The sequence below is a fragment of the Streptopelia decaocto genome, assembly GCF_964273445.1.
Source record: "Streptopelia decaocto genome assembly, chromosome: 3".
Lineage (NCBI taxonomy): Eukaryota > Metazoa > Chordata > Aves > Columbiformes > Columbidae > Streptopelia > Streptopelia decaocto.
In genome coordinates, this window is record NC_138656.1 from 113,718,442 (window position 1) to 113,736,181 (window position 17,740).

Here is a 17,740-nt window from a genome sequence, read left to right on the forward strand (position 1 = left end):
CATATGACTTAGAGAAGTGTGAAGTAAACCTGCTCAGAAGTCCTCTGGAGGAGACAAGGGCTGCCTGTGGGGTGATTTCCCCCTTGTCCATGGCTGGGTAGTTGATAAAGCTGTTGTGCTGCCTTGGTGCAATATGTATTGACAAGTCTTTCTTATAAAGTTCAAAGGACAAAGAGAAGAAGACAGTGCTAAGGCAGGCTGCAGGGTTTTTTTTGGGGGGGAACATCTGTGATCCCTTGTTCCTTCTTCTAAGTATTTAATCCTTTGTACCACTATGCAGAGTCTGGTAGCGTAGGATGACACCACATTGTTATGTCTGACTCCAGTTCAGCTTTTTTGGCCCTTTCGTTCTGAATGTAGGCTTATTATGGCTGCTGTTTACCAGAAGGCATTGTAAAAAAAATCTGGCATGTGTTTATTTAAATAACATCTGATATATTCTGGAGAATAGGCAGCATGGAGTAGCTATAGTGCTGTTTCCAAAGAGTTTAAATGGCATCCTTGGCAAGAAAATAGAGAGGAAGGAAAGATTTCTTACATGTGCCTGTGTATTTCCCCTAGAATAGGATCAAAGTTAAGAAAAGAAACTGTGGTTTTGTTTCTCCACAGTTGCTGGAGTTCGCAAACTTCCCAGGATCTACATTTCAAGGCTTTCATCAACCAGACTTTGTACATTTACATTCGTTCAAAATAGTTTCCAGGCAGTGGGTGATTAGTGGTTAGAAATGACTTGCAGTTTGGTGATAATTTGATTAAGTGAAATCCTTAGGAAAATGAGCATTCCAGATCTCTCATGTTTCCCTACTTCACCTGTGGACCACAACTCCTTCCCCACCCAGTCTCACAGGGCCATCTTCTTTATCTCAGATGAATGCTAGTCAAGAAATACAAGAGAATGCCTCCAGCCAGAATGACCAGCAGGAAAAGACATTAACTCCAAAAAAGTACTTCTACATTTTTCCAGGAGAACTTAAAATGCAGTAATTATATCCCTCTCCCCAAGAACTCCATGTACTCTGGTTCTTTTGAATTAATTCATGCTAAGGACTGTGCTGGGCTACTAGCAGGGGGCTGAGTAGGTGCACTGCATAGTTATAGTATCTCCAGAGGTGCAAGAAGCACAGGGTTGATGGCATCTTGAGAAGACTCTCACCTCCTTGACATGCCAAGGAGGCCACCCCTCAGTAACATCGTGTGGAGCAGCACTCCTTCATCTGCGGGTCTGAGACAGTCTGAAAACAAATTAGGATGATCCGTACCTGTACACTTCCATGCTGGCCAGTGTGCCAGTGAAGAAAATGAGGAAAATTCAAAAGTCAGAGGTAAACATTCGAAGTTTAACCATTTTAAAAAATTATGTGTAAATTTAAATAATTTTCAGTGTTGTGCAAGCTGGGCGATGTTTTTTTTGTGTGTGTGTTGTTTTTTTTTTTTAATATAAAAAGGTGAAGTGGTGTAAGAGTATAGCTTGATCTGTCAGTCCTTAATAATAGAAGTACCATCTTGCGTCATGCTCCTTCATTCATAAATGGGGAGAGTGGAAGAGAGAGTTAAATAGTTAAGTAGGTACTTTTACACAAATCTTTGCTTTACTGATTTACTTCAGGACATTTTCGTTTGAAATATGGTTTTAAGAAAGGATGATGTCTTTCTGCTGTCCTGTAAGAGCTGCGGGTATACACCTGTCATAGGCACTGACTCATGCATTTCCAGTTGGTGTGAAGGGATTTACAAACGCCCGAACTTACGAAGACTCATGGATTTACAAAGAGTTGCTTGAAGTGGTTTTGCAGATCTCCTTTTGATAATGACACATCCTTTGTGTATCCAAACCATAGGCTTAATACCAATGCAGCGGTGCCTGGGGTGGCAGAAGGAGAGAAACAGTCTCACCTCCTCTGTGTTCTGGACACTTTTCCAGCACTGGTCAAGCCAGCATGGCCCTGCATACAGCAGCCATTGGTGGCCACCATAGAATCATTTTGTTTGGAAAAGACCCTCAAGATCATGGAGTCCAACTGTCAACCTGACTAAACTGTATCCCTAAGTGCCACCACTTCCCTGGGCAGCCTGTTCCAATGGCCAACAATCCTTTCCATGAAGAAATTTTTCCCAATATCCAATCTAAACCTCCCCTGGTGCAACTTGAGGCCATTTCCTCTGCTATCACTTGTTACTTGGGAGGAGAAACCAAACATCCCCTATGCTACAGCCTCCTTTCAGGTAGTTGTAGAGAGAGAGAAGGTCTCCTCTCAGCCTCCTTTTCTCCAGGCTGAACAGCCCCAGTTCCCTCAGCCGCTCCCCATCAGACTTGTGCTCCGTCTCACATCCTTCTGGCCACCATCTCACAAAATAGGCCAACCCACCTGGTGTCATAGGTACCTAAATAAAAGGCAAAAAAGGAACAGTGAGACCATTCAGTTAATCTTCCTCGATAATGGAAACCATAGACTTTCCCTGAATTAACTCCCATGGCAATTACAGCAGGCATCTCACCTTTGTTTTTCAAGTGGTTCCATCCTTGGCAGTGGTAATTCCATGAGTAGATTCTCTCTGGGAGTGCATCCAACTTCATTTACAGGATCCATGTATGAAGAACATGTGAGATCCTTCAGTAAGATTTAAAGTCTAAACCTATTTCAAACTTTATATAGAAAAAGAAAGATCTGGAAGTCCACAGTCAGTAATATAGTATGCATGAGACTCAGTTAATTCACCTTGAAAGAGGCCTTTAAGAGAACTTGCAAATGAATGCTGCGTTAGGTCTAGGACATGGGTGAGTGCACAAAAGCACCACCAAATAAACAGAAAACATTGTCGTAACGTAGCTAGGAGGTCATGGGATCTGCGTAGCTGGAAGCGTTGCTTAGCAGATCAGTTTGTGCTGTGGCCATTTTTTTTTTTCTCACAGATAGGCTAAAAATAAGTTAGATTAAGTATATCCAAGGAAAAAAAAATAGTTTTGCAAAGGCTTGAGCAAGCTGCCAATGTCAGCAAAAGGAGGCAGTAATGTAAGCAAACTTCAGAGGAGGAAAGCTGCAGAGCGTCCTGCTGGAGAGAGCAAAGGGACCGGCTCTGCACACTGGCTGGATGTGGGGTGAGGGGCTGGATGGGCGATTAGGTTGATTTGTGTCTTCTGTGTTTACCAAGGCAGATCCCAATGGAGAGGGAGGTTTTTCTTTCAGCTGATAAATATTCCTGCCTCTAATTTAAAATGTTTTTCCCCCCTTCTGTGGCCCTTTGAGTTAACCTCTGCCATGCCAAGTCATTCAGGTGGATAAGTAGGTGTTGAGGTCCCTACAGAAATTTAGAGGCCCCCGTCACTGCTGTTACTGTCTGTTCTACTTCTCTAGGGTTGGAGAAGCCTGGAGCTGTGATCTACATTTGGCTGTGATCTCACATCCATTTTTCCAGCAGATCCTCAGAAATGGACAATTAAGGCAAGGTGAGGAACTGGATCTTGTATCAGCAGAGCAAGCAGCAATGCCTCTGCTGTCTGTGCTGCAGGATGCTCCCCAGCGACCATGAAGCTGCAGTTAGGATGTACCATGGACCAAAAGCTGATGGTGTATGAGGGCTTTGCAGGGCTCAGACAAGCCATAGCTTCTCAGTGGCTCTGTCGTAACTGATTCTGAGCTTGGTCTCAGGTGGTAGTAGATCATCTATCTTCATTTAGTTGGCTGTAAAAGAAGCTTCCTGTTGATTTCTGCTCTTCCTTTTATTTTGGAGGGTCACTACATCTGGGTCAAGGTTAATGGTGTACTGGGGCTCCATACACTAAGTCTTCAAGGGTGGTGATGCATAGAAAAACCCTCTTATCCATCAATGAGAGGAGGAGACCAAGTCTATAATGGTGCTCCTCTGATTTGGGAGTACTTATTCCACTTTGGGGAGGTGTTAATGGTAAGATGCATGACCAGAGGGAACAAAAGGCAGAGGATATCATCCTCTACCAAGTAGCAGTTATTTGTTGGTCTCTGGAGTAGTTACTTTGGACAGGTTTTTAAATGCACTCAATTCCGACAGAAGTAATATTGGTGAAAGGGGGGCTGGGATCATGTAGGGAATATCGTGGGGATAAACATCTGCTTCTTTTTGGTTAACAACCATATTTGTTACATTAAAACAAATACCACTGTCTGACCCAGAGAGCTTGTGGAAGAGGGCCAGGAAACAAACTGTGTTGCTACTGATGAGATAACAGATCAAAAAAAAAAAAGAAAAAAAAGACTGCAGTGCTATTAAAAAAACCAAACCAAACAAAAAAAAAAAATCAATCAAAAAACTGTTTCTCATTTCTTTTTACATTACCCTGAAAATTAAGACTTGTAGTTATTCAGCTCAGCCTCACTTCGTAGAGTCAGTGGGTTTTACACTTGGCGAAAGAGAATTATAACTTTCCCACGTTGTTTGAGAACTGCATTAGAAATGTGCCTGAATGGCCATGTTCACTCCCCTCCATGCATTAAGGCCAGGGGTTTGATGCGCTTTATTTGAGAAACAGTAACCACGTACAAAAATTGTGTCAAAACTCTTGGATGACTGAGAAGGAGTTGGATTTAGGCGTTCACTTTGGCCCTCTCCTCCATAGACACTGTCTGTCTAGATCTGTGGAAGCGATGCCATTAATGCCAATGCACTGATCCCTTTGTCTGTCTGGCCACATCAGTCTCCCATCTGGATATGATGCAATTTCCTTTACTTCTTTATTGGGAGATTAAAGGAGCTGCCTCTTCTCCCTTCTCCTTGTAGATAATTTATTGTTTCTGGATTTAATAACTTCTAGTATTTGAAGTTTTCTTGCAGATGGATTAGGAGCAAATAAGAACATTGAAACAACAGTATTTTTAAGGCAAGCATCTACAGTATAGGCTACCCATTTCCTTATTCACTCTGTTGTATAGATTGAGATTCACATATATAGCCTAGCTGTCACTTCAAAGGCAGCTTTGGCTAGTAGGTGTTGTTCCATATAGTAAATTTAAAGGGGAAAGTATCTTAAATATCCTTCTGGTAGATGTTGGTAAGTTCAATGGTGACATTAAGAACTGCTTCAGAAAGTTCAGAATTCTCCTCCTGTTGATGTTTGGCCCGTTGGCTGACGTATGAGCTCTTGAAGCAGTGGGACATCACTCCTTATCGCCAAGCTTTACATCTGGAGGTTCTTTCTACCCAGAAGCTTCCTTTGCCTCTCTTGTAAGCTCTTGTTATGGCATCTGCCATAACAAGTCAGTGGCGTCATGTAGGGATTTACTTTAATAAGACGTTGAGCTGGAGATTTGTCTGGAGTTGATAGCACCAGCCCACCTGCTGTAGGAGCCAGATATAATTCCATGAGGCAGAGTGCTGTACTATCTTAGCACATGCCATCCTGTCAGAACTACTGGAGAGAATCCAGTGGCGGGCTACAAAGATGATGAAGGGTCTGGAGCATCTCTCTTATGAGGAAAGACTGAGAGAGCTGGGTCTGTTCAGCCTGGAGAAGAAAAGGCTGAGCAGGGATCTTATCAATGCTTATAAATATCTCAAGATGGGTGTCAAGGGCATGAAACAGACTCTTTTGAGTGGTGCCCAAAGACAGGATGAGGGACAACGGGCATAGACTGAAACACAGGAGGTTCCATCTAAACATGAGGAGAAACTCCTTTAAGGTTGCCAGAGCCCTGGAACAGGCTGCCCAGAGAGGTTGTGGAGTCTCCTTCTCTGGAGACATTCAAACCCACCTGGACACATTCCTGTGCGATCTGCACTGGGTGAACCTGCTTTAGCAGGTGGGTTGGACTGGATGATCTCCAGAGGTCCTTTCCAACCCCAACCATGCTGTGATTCCATCTCCTGGGAGTTGATCCTCCAGCTGTGTGCAGCTGTGATGAGCTGACTGTTCAGAGGTTGGCTCCACTGAAGTAGTTTTTTTACTGCAGCTCTCTGCCCAACAGATAAGCTCTGCTCATGGGACCAAAGGGGACTGATAGCTCTCCAGCCCAAGTGGTGAAGCTGCTGCCCTTACAGGCTCTCTAGGGTCCAGTTTCAGTCCTGACACCTTGGGGGACTTGCCCCATGATGTGGCTGTTCTTTCAGGACATAGCTATTTATTTATTTAGTTAGTTATTTTATTTATTTATTTAATTATTTATTAATAGCTATTTATTTATTTTTATTGTTAAGCACAAGAGTAGCATAAAGACATAGAGATGTCTGTTCAGCTTTGCTACAAGTTGCAGAGAGTACTTCATGGCAATTTTGGGTTGCTTCCATATTTCCAGTTGTCCTGTTTTCTCAGATCTAGAAGACTCCCTTGCATCTGAAACTCTGGTCTTAAGGTTGCCAAGGGCTGCTTCTGCAACAGTTCTGATAGATTGTTTTGTTTTTCTAAGCAAAAGTCCGCATGGGAATGCTCTTTCCAGTTGTACCTCCTTGGTGCTGTCAGCTCTGTTGGCAATACATGTCCAGGTCCCTGGGCTGCCACAGACTGGCAACATACGCGGGGATCTCAGATGAGGTTTTATAAAATGAGACTCAGAGCCATGTCCTGCTTCACCACGAGGTTGTGAAGTGTTTTGTAGACTGTGGGTTGTTTGGGCACTGCAGCATATGGCAACCGCATCCTCAAAACTCACCTTAAACGGGGTCTCATTCTACTTTCAGCAGAGACTCCAAAGAGAAAATTCTTGCGTGTCTGTGAAAAGTCTCTCTTGCCTGGAGCCAAGACACAGAGGGGAAGCAGCTGACACAGCCACTGTTGCTCTCCTTGTCTTGTGTGCTACCACTGAGGGCTGAGCTTTGGCCAAGAGTGTCTTCTGTCTCCTTATAGACACTCTGCTGTGACTCTATCTGGACATGCACTCTGGCTACGAGATGGCAGGTAACAGCTCTGTGACATGGCTGAAGGCTGAAGCCTGCTCGAGGAGGTCTTCTCCTCCTGTATGATGGTGGGAAGCAGGTGCTGAGACTGGCTGACCTGGAGGCCGGAGGAAAAGGAGTCTTTCTCCTTGGCTTCTGGGAAGAAACATCCAGGTTTAGTTATGTTACAGGTGGCTTCAGACTAAGACTTGTCCTGACTGGTTCATTGTAGAAGGTCTAGGAGGACATTCATCTCAGGGTTTGGGGGTTACTAACATGCATGGGCAGTGGATTAGGGCTTGAACCCGTGCTTGTGTCCTCAGCCTAATGTGCTGTGTAGTCTTGTGGCACTCCTGCTTTGCAGCTGAACCAAAGATGGTCAGTCAGAATGCATCTGAGAGCAATGTTTGCAGGTTCAAAGGTCTGTAAAAAAATCTGATGGCTTTGCTTATTCCCTGCAGTGTTGGAGAGGGATCTGGTTATCCGTGGTAGAGGGATAGACTTTCTGTCTCCATCTGCAGGTATTTCCAGTGTTCTGTGGGTCAGTACGTTCCCACTCCATGTTCTGTCTACTATATCTGAATAACTAGTGATTCTCCCTGTGAGAAGATCCAAATCTGTCTGTTTTTCTGACCAACTGGTGAATAACAATAACCAATAAGCAATGAGCAGCTTCTGATGCTGCGGAAACAGGCCTTAGCAGAGGCAACTCAGTGACTGATCATCATCTATTTCAGGAGAAGCTTCGCAGGGAGAGTTCACCACCTCACTACATCTTTGCTTCACTTGGAATAATTTTGGTTGCATATCTTGGTTCAACATGCTATCCAGTCCTTTGAGTTGGTAAGAAGATCCGCAGCTGAAGCCTCCCTATATGGAGCTTGCAAAGCTCTTTTCTTTGAATGCATAGATGCTTCCCCCTGTGGTCGGCCAAAGAGTTTTACGCAGGGTTTAGTACTCACCGTGTGTCCCTGGATGGGATGGGGAAGCACTTGGACCATGTCATACAGAGGGTTTTAGGGCTTCCCTCTGGTAGAAAGGTGGATCCATCCTTAGTGACTGTTCACAGCCCTGCAATGAACACAATATATATCCTTTGTAACGATGCATTTTTGATTCTTCCTCAAATAAAGAGTTGCTTTACTTACCTAGATTTATAAATCCATCAGCCAAACTCTATTAATAAATTACACATTAAAGACATAGTTAATCTCTGCCAAAATATTTTTTTCCCATGTAGTTTAACTGTAATGCTTGGAAGGAGAAATCAAGCAGCAAATAGAGTTCCTGGCACCAGCGTGAGGTACTTTGTTTGTATAGCCATGTCAGGTACATGTTATGATTTTTCACAATTCTCACTGACAAATTATTATTGGCAAAATGTTTCTATAAGTATGAGACAATATCAGTTAACTTCTTCATCCACTGGAGAAGGTCCAGTCCTACTCACCCACCTTTTACCAAAAGCTTAATGGAGAGAGTTGGTGGCACAGTGATGGTTGCAGTAGGGAACAGAAAGAGTTAAATGCCAGGTTTTACTGCAGAGCTTTTCACCATCACAAATGGGGAAAATGGAAACACAGACTGAAAAAATGGGTCTTATGATGCTGGACTATGAGCAGGTTTTCCCAGCACAGCAGCGCTTAGCCCTCAGTCTCCTGAGTTATACAACATTACACAGCTCTCTTAAATGGGCCAGCTATTTCTCTATGCAAGAGTGACTTGGAGAGATTTTCCTGTCTGTTGACTCTGAAATATATATTTCATTTTCTTCAAGAAAGGCCATTTTTATTTGCAATTCAAGTGGAATCAATATTCCAAAGTGGCTTTTCAATAAAATCAAGGTAAACATGGTAATGAGAAGACAAGTGCTGTAAACAGATTTTTCAAATGTCAGACAGCTGATATATATTTTCAAATGTATGACTTGATTTTACAGTGATAAGTATGGGAGACTGCTAGCAGATGAACAAGAACTATGGAAGGAGAGGAATGATGTGAAACTGCCTTTTTTTTCTCCTTAGCTTGTGGCAACATGTAGGCATCTATGGGACTCCCCTGGGCTGAAGAGGGAGGACAGGTATTGTTTTTATGGATGGTCTTGGCTGGAAAAAAGGCAACTTAACAATATACTTAGAGCCTCTAGTGTTACAGCAAGTCAACTTCTGGAGTTCTTGCCTCAACAGCGGGATGCCTAAAGGTTAAAGGAGGAAGAAGACATTAGGGAAGGACTGCAAGAGGTCATTGTATGAATCAATATTTCACTGATGCCCAAGCCCATGGTGCTGGAATCATCATCTCCTCTATTTCTGTGCAAATCCCCCAGCTTTACCTGACCTTTCACAGTCTACACAAATGATTACCTTTCACTCTTCCCAGGAACCCACGGTGTGTTTCTGCTTTGCTAAGTGGTGGCCACGTTCCAAGCAGCAGCGACAGCATTTTTACGCTCTTGTATTGGAAGAGGACTTGCATAGTTTGAATCATCACTTGCAGTCACCCACAGCAGAAATGCTTGTGATTAGAACCTTGTGAGATCATCCCTATAGCTTGCAAAAAAGATTTGGCGTCTTTCTTGGGAGAAAAGCAACTGGAAGACTGAAGAAATTATCTGCCCCCAACTGTGAAAGTCAACACAAAGGTGTGAAGTGTAGAAGTGCCACATTACCCCTAAATGGCTTTGAGATGGTGGATGAATAGCAAACAACTCTATTTATTTTGTATTTTCTTAATTGCAACATCCCTCCCTAAAATGTCACCCTGATTTCCCAAGGATTGTAAGAGTCATAGCTTGTTAGTTTGCAGGTTAGAGAGAGGTAAATGGACCTAACGCACCTACGAATCAAGCTTTCTAAATTAATTACTTTTGTTTTGATGTTGGACATTAAATAAAAGCAGCTTACAAGAAAGCAATTGAAGTAATAATTCGTTTGAGGGGAAAACTCATATATGATTTCAAATTGGTAAAAAAAAGACTAGGGGTGAAGGCTGAGAATTAATATAACCAGCATCTTTCGTCTTTGCAGGGGTGGTGAGTAGGGATGTGACATTTGGTGGATGAAGAGAGCATTGCTTTGGGCCTGGAGTTCTCCATCCCGGTTCATTTTCCAGCCTTGCCACCACCTACACATACATTTTTGAGTGTGAGAAGTTTCCTGTTCGCTGGTGAGCAATTTGTGGGGTTGGTTGCATCTGTGTGATGTCCATGGTGCCCATCAATGGACTGAGCTTTGCTGAGCTGCTGTTTGTCACCTCACTGACTTTATCATGGGTGCTCTGGATTTACAAACAATGGCAATTTTTTTAATTTGGGGAGCTGCTGTTGACATCACCCTAAAATGGGCTTGGGCATTTGATGGGGGAAGCAGATGTGATGCTGCTGCCAGGAATCTAAAGTAAGACACAAACCTCCCAAACTTTCCTGTTGTTTTGTCTTAATCCAGGAAATTAGGCTGGCATTTTTCTTATTCCTGCTTGTTAGAAAGACTTAGAGATTTCATTAGATGCTGGATTTTGATCTTAACTAATAAAAAGCAAAGAAAAATCACGCACACAGCCTGGCAGGGGGATTGAATGTTAGTGCAATACGAAAGGTCCCCTCAGGTGTGGCTGGTGCTGTATGGTTTGTGTAGTGTTCAGCAAGGCCCTGTCAGTGCTGAGGTTTCCTGTTGCTTATAGCATTCCTTTACTATTACTTTTCTTTTTTGTCTTGCTTTGTAGAATTTGATCTCTGCTTTAAATTACATCTCCGGTAACATGTGTGCTCTGATTATTGCAATGTGCTTCGCTGAATAAGGATCTTTCCCTTCCTCAACCTCAATTCGCTTCACCTTGGCTTATAACTTTACTTTCTGGGGAAAGGAATGGTTTGTTTTCCTTTGGGATTGCTGGAGATGATGGTCTTTGATTTCTCTGCCCGTGGCCTGAAATCGTTCTCAAATCCAGACTGTCATATTGAAATGATTTACTTCTTTCATTGTTTGAACCTCCCCGTTATTTCTTGCCAATTCTGTGTGCAAGAACACTCATTCCTGCATTTACCAGGGCTTTCTGCATCTCACTGGACTGGCAGGTTCACATCTGTCTTTCATAAGGAGGATTTTGCAGACAAGAACTCCCTGGAAAGGGATTAAGCATTTTTGTTGTTGTTTTTGTTGGTCCTGAGTTTGTCACTGCTGGGAGGACAATAAATGCTGTGCAGGAGACACACTGGGAGGAATGCACCTCCCTTTGAGGGGATGGATATAATCATCTCTTTGGCCGTCATCACCTACATTACAGTTTACATTAATGAAAAGCCAGCAAGTGCTCATAGTGCAACAACCTGTGCAGTGTAGAGCAGCTTTGAGAACACGGCAGAGGGCTGCTCACTAATGCTGAGGCAGTGTCCAAAATGGATAAAGCAGGACTTTGAGGGTCTGCATATCAGTATTTTCCAATCTTAAGCCTGTTTGTATACTAATTGTATACTAATTCCTATTGATCAGGCACCTCCATTCAATATATATTTGCTAGTGGTTGATAACATGAGAAAAGTTCTGTCTGTGCACTGAACTAGCCTTTCTTATATTTCTGGGTGTCTGCTAAATGTTTTAGATAGACAGATAGAGTATTTAGTATCTACATTTCCCTGCCTGGCACAGCTGAAGTGCCTAAGCCCAGGCCTTCAAGTAGTTACCATCAGTGTTTATGTGGTATCTGCAGGTAAAATTGTATCTGAAGACCTTGAATAGGTTTACTTGGGCAAGTCACTTAACTTCCATGGTGTAGCTTTTGCACTTGTGGAAGGTAAATACTATGCTGGTTTTACAACTTTGATGGTGTTTTTGAGAGTTAATTAGCTGGTGTTTGAGGAACAATAGTTGTATATAGGGGTTATTCATTGAGTTGCCGGTCCCTTTGCTTTGGTGTTAATGGCTGTCTGCTTATGCTGAGATGAGAGTAAAGGTGTATGGAGGTGAGCGTGTGATTAGCAAAGCAAGCCTGGGGTAGAACAGATCTTCCTGGGAAAGAAATTGAGCTGCTTTTGGCCTCTGGCTTTCATTTTTGGCATGTATTCCTGAAAAAGCCTTAGTTCAGGGAACACCCCATGATGACCCCGCACTCATCTTGGGGCTTTCAGGGCTGCTCACTCACTTTCAGAGATGCTCAGAAAAGTAAGGGCAGGAACGATCTGAAATTTCCTCCCCATCCTATCCGTGTGGCCAGGTGGGGAAGTCAGGAACATAATTTCATGCCCCATAAATACTAATAATTCCAGGTACCTGTGAGTCGAGCATGCACGTTAATGTGGTTTGAACTCTCTTCCTTGGCTGGAGTTGGTGTGATCACACTTAGGACCTGTTTGTCTTGGCTGAACTGCCCTTATGAATGAGGTAACTTAGGAAAAGACATTCCTTCACTCATGGAAAACAGCTAAAAATATTTGAACTTCCACAGGCCTAGGGAGGAGAGCGGGAGTAAAGCTCAGAGCATGGACCTCTGGAGATGCAATTCTTATGCTCATTTGCAGAGCTGAGCAGGGGCTGCAGGTCCCTGTCACCCTGTACTCACCTTTGTTGGACTGGGCTTTACCATGGAGTGTGTCTTGTGGCTCAAAATGCTTTGCTTACATTTAGCCACTCGAAGCATACAAGGTACAGCAAATGACCTCTGTTCTTGCTGAAAACCCTGTGTTGCTTCTCAGCGGCTTACATATTGAGTTTACAAGAGAGATGCAAGAGCCTCTGCTCCTCAAATAGCTGTCAGAGCATCTTGGATGATGACCGTTCCTTTGGAACAAAGTGCGCAGCACTCTCATTAACCAGTGATGTGTTGAATATTAATATGCTTTTCTTCTGCCCTTCAAAATGAAAATTAAGTGTCCCTCCTCTTTGACGATGGTTGTAAAGACTTAAAGCTGGGGCTGTTAAACTATTTGGACATGCAGGTGTGGCCTAGTTTGAACTGACCAAGGGCAGATAGTTGCCTTTTGTGCTTGTGTGCCTGTGTTTAAGAGAAGTATTTCAAAATTAAACAAAAAAATGCATCATTTCACAAGCCAAAAGAAGGTAATGAACTGGTACAGTTATGCTTCTCCCCAAAGATCTGGCCCCAAGCCTTTGCAGACAAACAAAAGTTCTTGCTCAGGTAGTGTTTATTATGCAGTGAGAGTTCCTGTTGCTGCTTTTCCCGTGCAGCTGGAACCGCAACCCTGTGTGTTTTCATGTGTGCATGCGTGCACCTTCTTAGAGGCACTTCATAAATCACGTTTGAAAAGTGCATTTTTTTGTTTTGTTTTGGAATTTGGCAATAAACAAGTCAACTAAGAAAAAAGTCAAACTTGGGATTGGTTCAGTCACCAGCTCTGGGGGAAGGAAGGCTCCAGAGATCAACATGTGTGCAGGAGCTGGAATGGGTGTATCAGCTACTTTTTTGGCAAGGCTGAAGGCGCTTGATTATTAAGAATGGTTCTTTATTATTTATGTCACCCATCTGAGGCTGCTGTATCTCTGCAGATGTGCCCTAAAGCAGGGAAGCAAAGCACAGGCAGTGCAGCCAGACTGCTTGTTTTGTTAGAAAGTGCTTCTTTTGGTGTGAGAACAGCTTTTTACAGCCAGCCAGCTCTGTCTGTCCTTGTTTTCCTTCCAGGATTGCAAAGGGTTGGGGAGAATGAGAAGTGAGGAAATGCAACTTTGATTGAAATGCTGGGTGACCATGAAACAGAGCAGAAAGGAAAGCAAGAAAACCATAAAAGCAGTGTAGTGGGGGCCAGCAAATGAATGACACAGTCCTGAAAGCCTGACAGGGCAGTAGGAGCCGTAGCTCCTCTTTTCTCGGGATGCTTTTTGACTCTTGCTATGAAGATTCCTCCAGCTCGTAACCTTCACTAAAAAGGCTGGATTGAGATTTGGTTCTTTTTGAAGTCCAAAGCGACATGAATGTGTTTTTACTCATGTCCACTTGTAGTGCCTGCAATGTAAAAGGCTGTACCAGCCTATGAGATTGATTTATGGGTCTCACTTACTGTCACTCAAAAGCTTTGGTAGCCCATGATGTCCTGAGAGATACTTTTATCCTGCCTGTGTGGAGAACTGAGGCCAGGAAGGTTGCAAAGCATGATCTGCATGAGCACTTAAGTGCTTGTGGGCATCAGCCAGGAACTGGGACCAGACACCAGTTCTCCCAGTCCCAGCTTGAAGGCTGTAGGAGTCAAAGGCCACGCTGCCAGCAATTTTTCTGCCTTCGTGACCAGTGTCCGCTTGAGGCACCTGGTAGATGTTTGCCTTGTGTGGCTGATGACTGGAGCAAAGACATGTTTGTGGTCTTCTTTAGCTAGACAGATGGGTTGGCCGGGCTTTTCTTACTGTTGCTTCTGAGAGAAGAGCATCAGTATGGACCATTAGGGTTGCTGGAAGGGACACAACACTTCCTCACCTGGGCTGCAAAACTCAAATCCACCCACATGGTGGTGAAGCTTCACAGCAAGACTCTGCCTTGTGGCTTTTGGGCTCAATGCTGTCCAGCTGCTGAGCTTCCCCAGGACAGGTACATCCCACCTGGAATACTGCATCCAGCTCTGGAGCCCTCAGCACAGGACAGACATGGACCTGTTGGAGAGGGGTCAGAGGAGCCACAGAAATGATCCGAGGCTGGAACAGCTCTGCTGGGAGGACAGGCCGAGAGAGTTGGGGTTGTTCAGTCTGGAGAAGAGAAGGCTCCAGGGAGACCTTATTGCGGCCTTTCAGTACTTAAAAGGGGGCGATAACAAAGATGGGGACAGACTTTTTAGCAGCGCCTGTTGTGATAGCACAAGCGGTAATGGTTTTAAACTAAAGGAGGGGAGATTCAGGCCAGACATGAGGAAGGAATTATTTACAATGCGGGTAGTGAAACACTGTCCCAGGTTGCCCAGAGAGGTGGTGGATGCCCCATCCCTGGAGACATCCCAGGCCAGGCTGGACAGCGCTCTGAGCAACATGATCTAGTTGAAGATGCTCATGGCAGGGGTTGGACTGGATGTGCTTTGAAGGTCCTTTCAACCCACACTATTCTATGATTTCTAAGAAGGCAGCTCCTCAGTGGGGTGCTCTGGTCCCTATGGGGTGTGGAAATTATGAAGCCCTCCTGAGGCTGAGCTGGGGGTTGGAAGTGCATCTCTTGTTTCTTGAGCTCCACTGACAAGGTTGCATAAGGTGGCCGTTGTGTGCAACTTTTGATGGAGAGTGGCTGTGACTGCTGAGGTTTGCACTGAAGCCGGTGCTGTCAGTGTGGGAAGAGACCGCTGCGGGAGATGGGTCCTTCAGGGGTGCTTAGCTGAGCCAGTGGTGTTCCTGGGCATGCGCAGTGAGTACCAACCTTAGATGTCAAAGTCAGTCTAGGTGTGAGGAAATTTAGTGAGGTGCCTGGGAAAGAAATCAGTATTTTTTTTGTGACTCATTTTGTTAGCATTAAACACTTACCTTCTCCCTGAAGTGAAATCTGTGTGCCTGATTACTGTGCCGGGAATCCTAGCTGAAGTGGTACGTCCAGGTGAGAAATAAAATGAGTGCGAAGAAAAAGCAGGCAGATCCCAAGCTGCTGTTCAAAGGTTTTCCGTCTCCTGCACAGCTGGGACCAACCTTATGGCTTTTTCTCTGACATGTATGATGTGGTAACAGCAGCAAAACCCCTCATGCCAGTGGTCACAACTCTGTTGCTCTCCTCTGTCTCCTGTAGTGACTGCAGAGAAAGGCTACCTGGTCTGTAGCTTTTCTTTTTCTCTTTGCTTTGGCAGGAGGATGCATTTGTTTGGGTTAGGTGTCAAGCAGCATCCACTGCTAGAATGAGAGGACAAGGGGTGCTGGGTTTAAACTGAATGAGGGGAGATTCAGGTTTGACATGACAAATAAATTATTTATGATGGGGGTGGTGAAATACTGTCCCAGGTTGCCCAGAGAGGTGGTGGATGCCCCATCCCTGGAGACATCCCAGGTCAGGCTGGACGGGGCTCTGAGCAACCTGAGCTGGGTGAAGATGTCCCTGCTCATGGCAGGGGTTGGACTGGATGAGCTGTGAACGTCCCTTTCAACCCAAACTATTCTATGATTCTATGATTCGATAAACAGCACTGACTGCCAGAATCAAGTCACTGCTGGTCACTCACCGAATGCTTGGATATTTCAGGCTTGGGCACTCTGCAACACTTAGATGATGATTTACAAATGTCACATTGTGGAAATTCTCATGCAAATCACACTCTGCTTTATAAACTGCACTGGATGGGCTTTGGACAAGGGTGAGACAATGCAGGGTACATCCCTTAGTAAACAAATAGATGAAACAAAAAATCAGGAAAAAGGAAAGGAAATGCAGGTTGAGCAGCTCCAAAGACACAGAGTGAAGATGTGGATTTGGGTGTTGTGGTCATTTCCTCCTGTTACAAAGAAATTATGGCTCGTTGTTCCTAGGCACCTAGAAATACTTTTTTCCTTCAATAATGAAACCTGTCAGACTGCTGACTGGTGGCTTTTATACTGCTTGAAAATAGTAATCAAACACTTAATTGTCTCACAGGGAAGAGATGCTGATGAGAAGTTTTCTGTTTCAAATCAGAATCCTAGCTAATTCATGGAAGAGAGGGGACAGAACCTGTGATAATGCAGAGGTGACTCTTGGGTGCTTTTGCCTTCAGGAGGTGGGTGGTCTGATCCTTCTGAGGTGTGTTTTGGGGCATGGAAAGGCATTTCCTACCATCTTCTACACATGTACAGCCCCAAAACCCCCAGTAATGCTTGGAGAGTGCTTCTGGTCTTTCTCAGTCTTTTTTCTCTGTCATACTGTAGATTTGAAACATCTTCTTTTGCTGGTACTGGTTGGCTGCATGGAGAAATATGAAGGAAATCCATTTGGACTAAATTTCTAGTACACAGTTTCTCATGTGTGTAAGGACTTGAAAACCCAAATTGTTTCCTCTAGTCCTTTGTTTGCTGGATCTTTGGCTTGTGCAGCCAACCTGCGTAGATGATCTAAAGGTTCATATTTTTCATTGGCTCCCTTTGGACAGATAGGAGTTTCCTGGTTCTATGAAGTTTTTCTGCTTCCCTGATCTATATGCTTTTATGCCATCCTTATAAAGTTAAAATGTGTTTTGGTAAGAGCTCCTGGTCAGCTGGAAACAGGGTACCTCAGCGACTTAATATAGACCTTAGCACTGCCACCTTGGAGAACAGAGATGATCAAAGCTGAGTTGTCATATTCAGGTAAGGCGATTTGGTGACCAAGCAAACAAATGGGACTGAATTAGGCTGGATTAAGTCTGGAAGGCTCTGGAGATTTGGGGAAAGCAACTGAGAAACCAAGAATGATTTGTGATACTGTGTCCATGGCTAGCAGGCAATTTAAAGTTCCTAAGACAGGCTGGCATTGTCAAGATCTTCTTGTACACATGGAGACTTAACTGCTTCACTCTTGAGTCATGCAACTGTAAGCTCCTTTCAAGAGCTCATTAGTCCACCCTCCTGTCACTAAGCAGAATGTACACTGACCGTTCCTGACAGGTATTTGGTCAAGGGTGACGCCTGGCAATGCACTTGCATGTTTCCATTCCATTAGAAATGTTTTCCTAGTGACTAACCAAAATTTTCCTGATGCAATTTCTCTAGCCCATTAATTCTCATGTGTCCAAATGCACACAGAAAGTAGATTATTTCTTTCTGCTGTCTAGCAAACTTTATATTTTTGAAGCCTGTTTTCACATCCCCCAGGTTCCTTCTCAATCTTATGGTGACAGTATCAGTATTGCCTAAATTAGTGATTGTTCTTTTTCTTTCATCTGGACTCTCTCCTGGAGGTCCATCTTTCACTCGCAACCAAGAGCCCCAGACCAGTCACAGTTCTCTAGCTGAGATCTTACTACTGTTGAGGAAAAGCAAATGATTTA

The 17,740-nt window shown here is 44.0% G+C and overlaps 1 protein-coding gene across 3 annotated transcripts in view; it reads left to right on the top strand.

Moving 5' to 3' along the window:
- EVA1A (eva-1 homolog A, regulator of programmed cell death) overlaps nt 1-17,740 on the top strand; it is a 68,844-nt gene that overhangs the window by 9,820 nt on the left and 41,284 nt on the right. The window contains exon 1 of one of the 3 annotated variants that reach the window (XM_082048451.1): nt 3,362-3,445. The exons of the other annotated variants lie outside the window; for them this stretch is intronic. The gene's annotated coding sequence lies outside the window, so the exon portion shown is untranslated. Of the gene's footprint in view, nt 1-3,361; nt 3,446-17,740 lie in introns of those variants that run through there. 3 annotated transcript variants of the gene reach the window in all.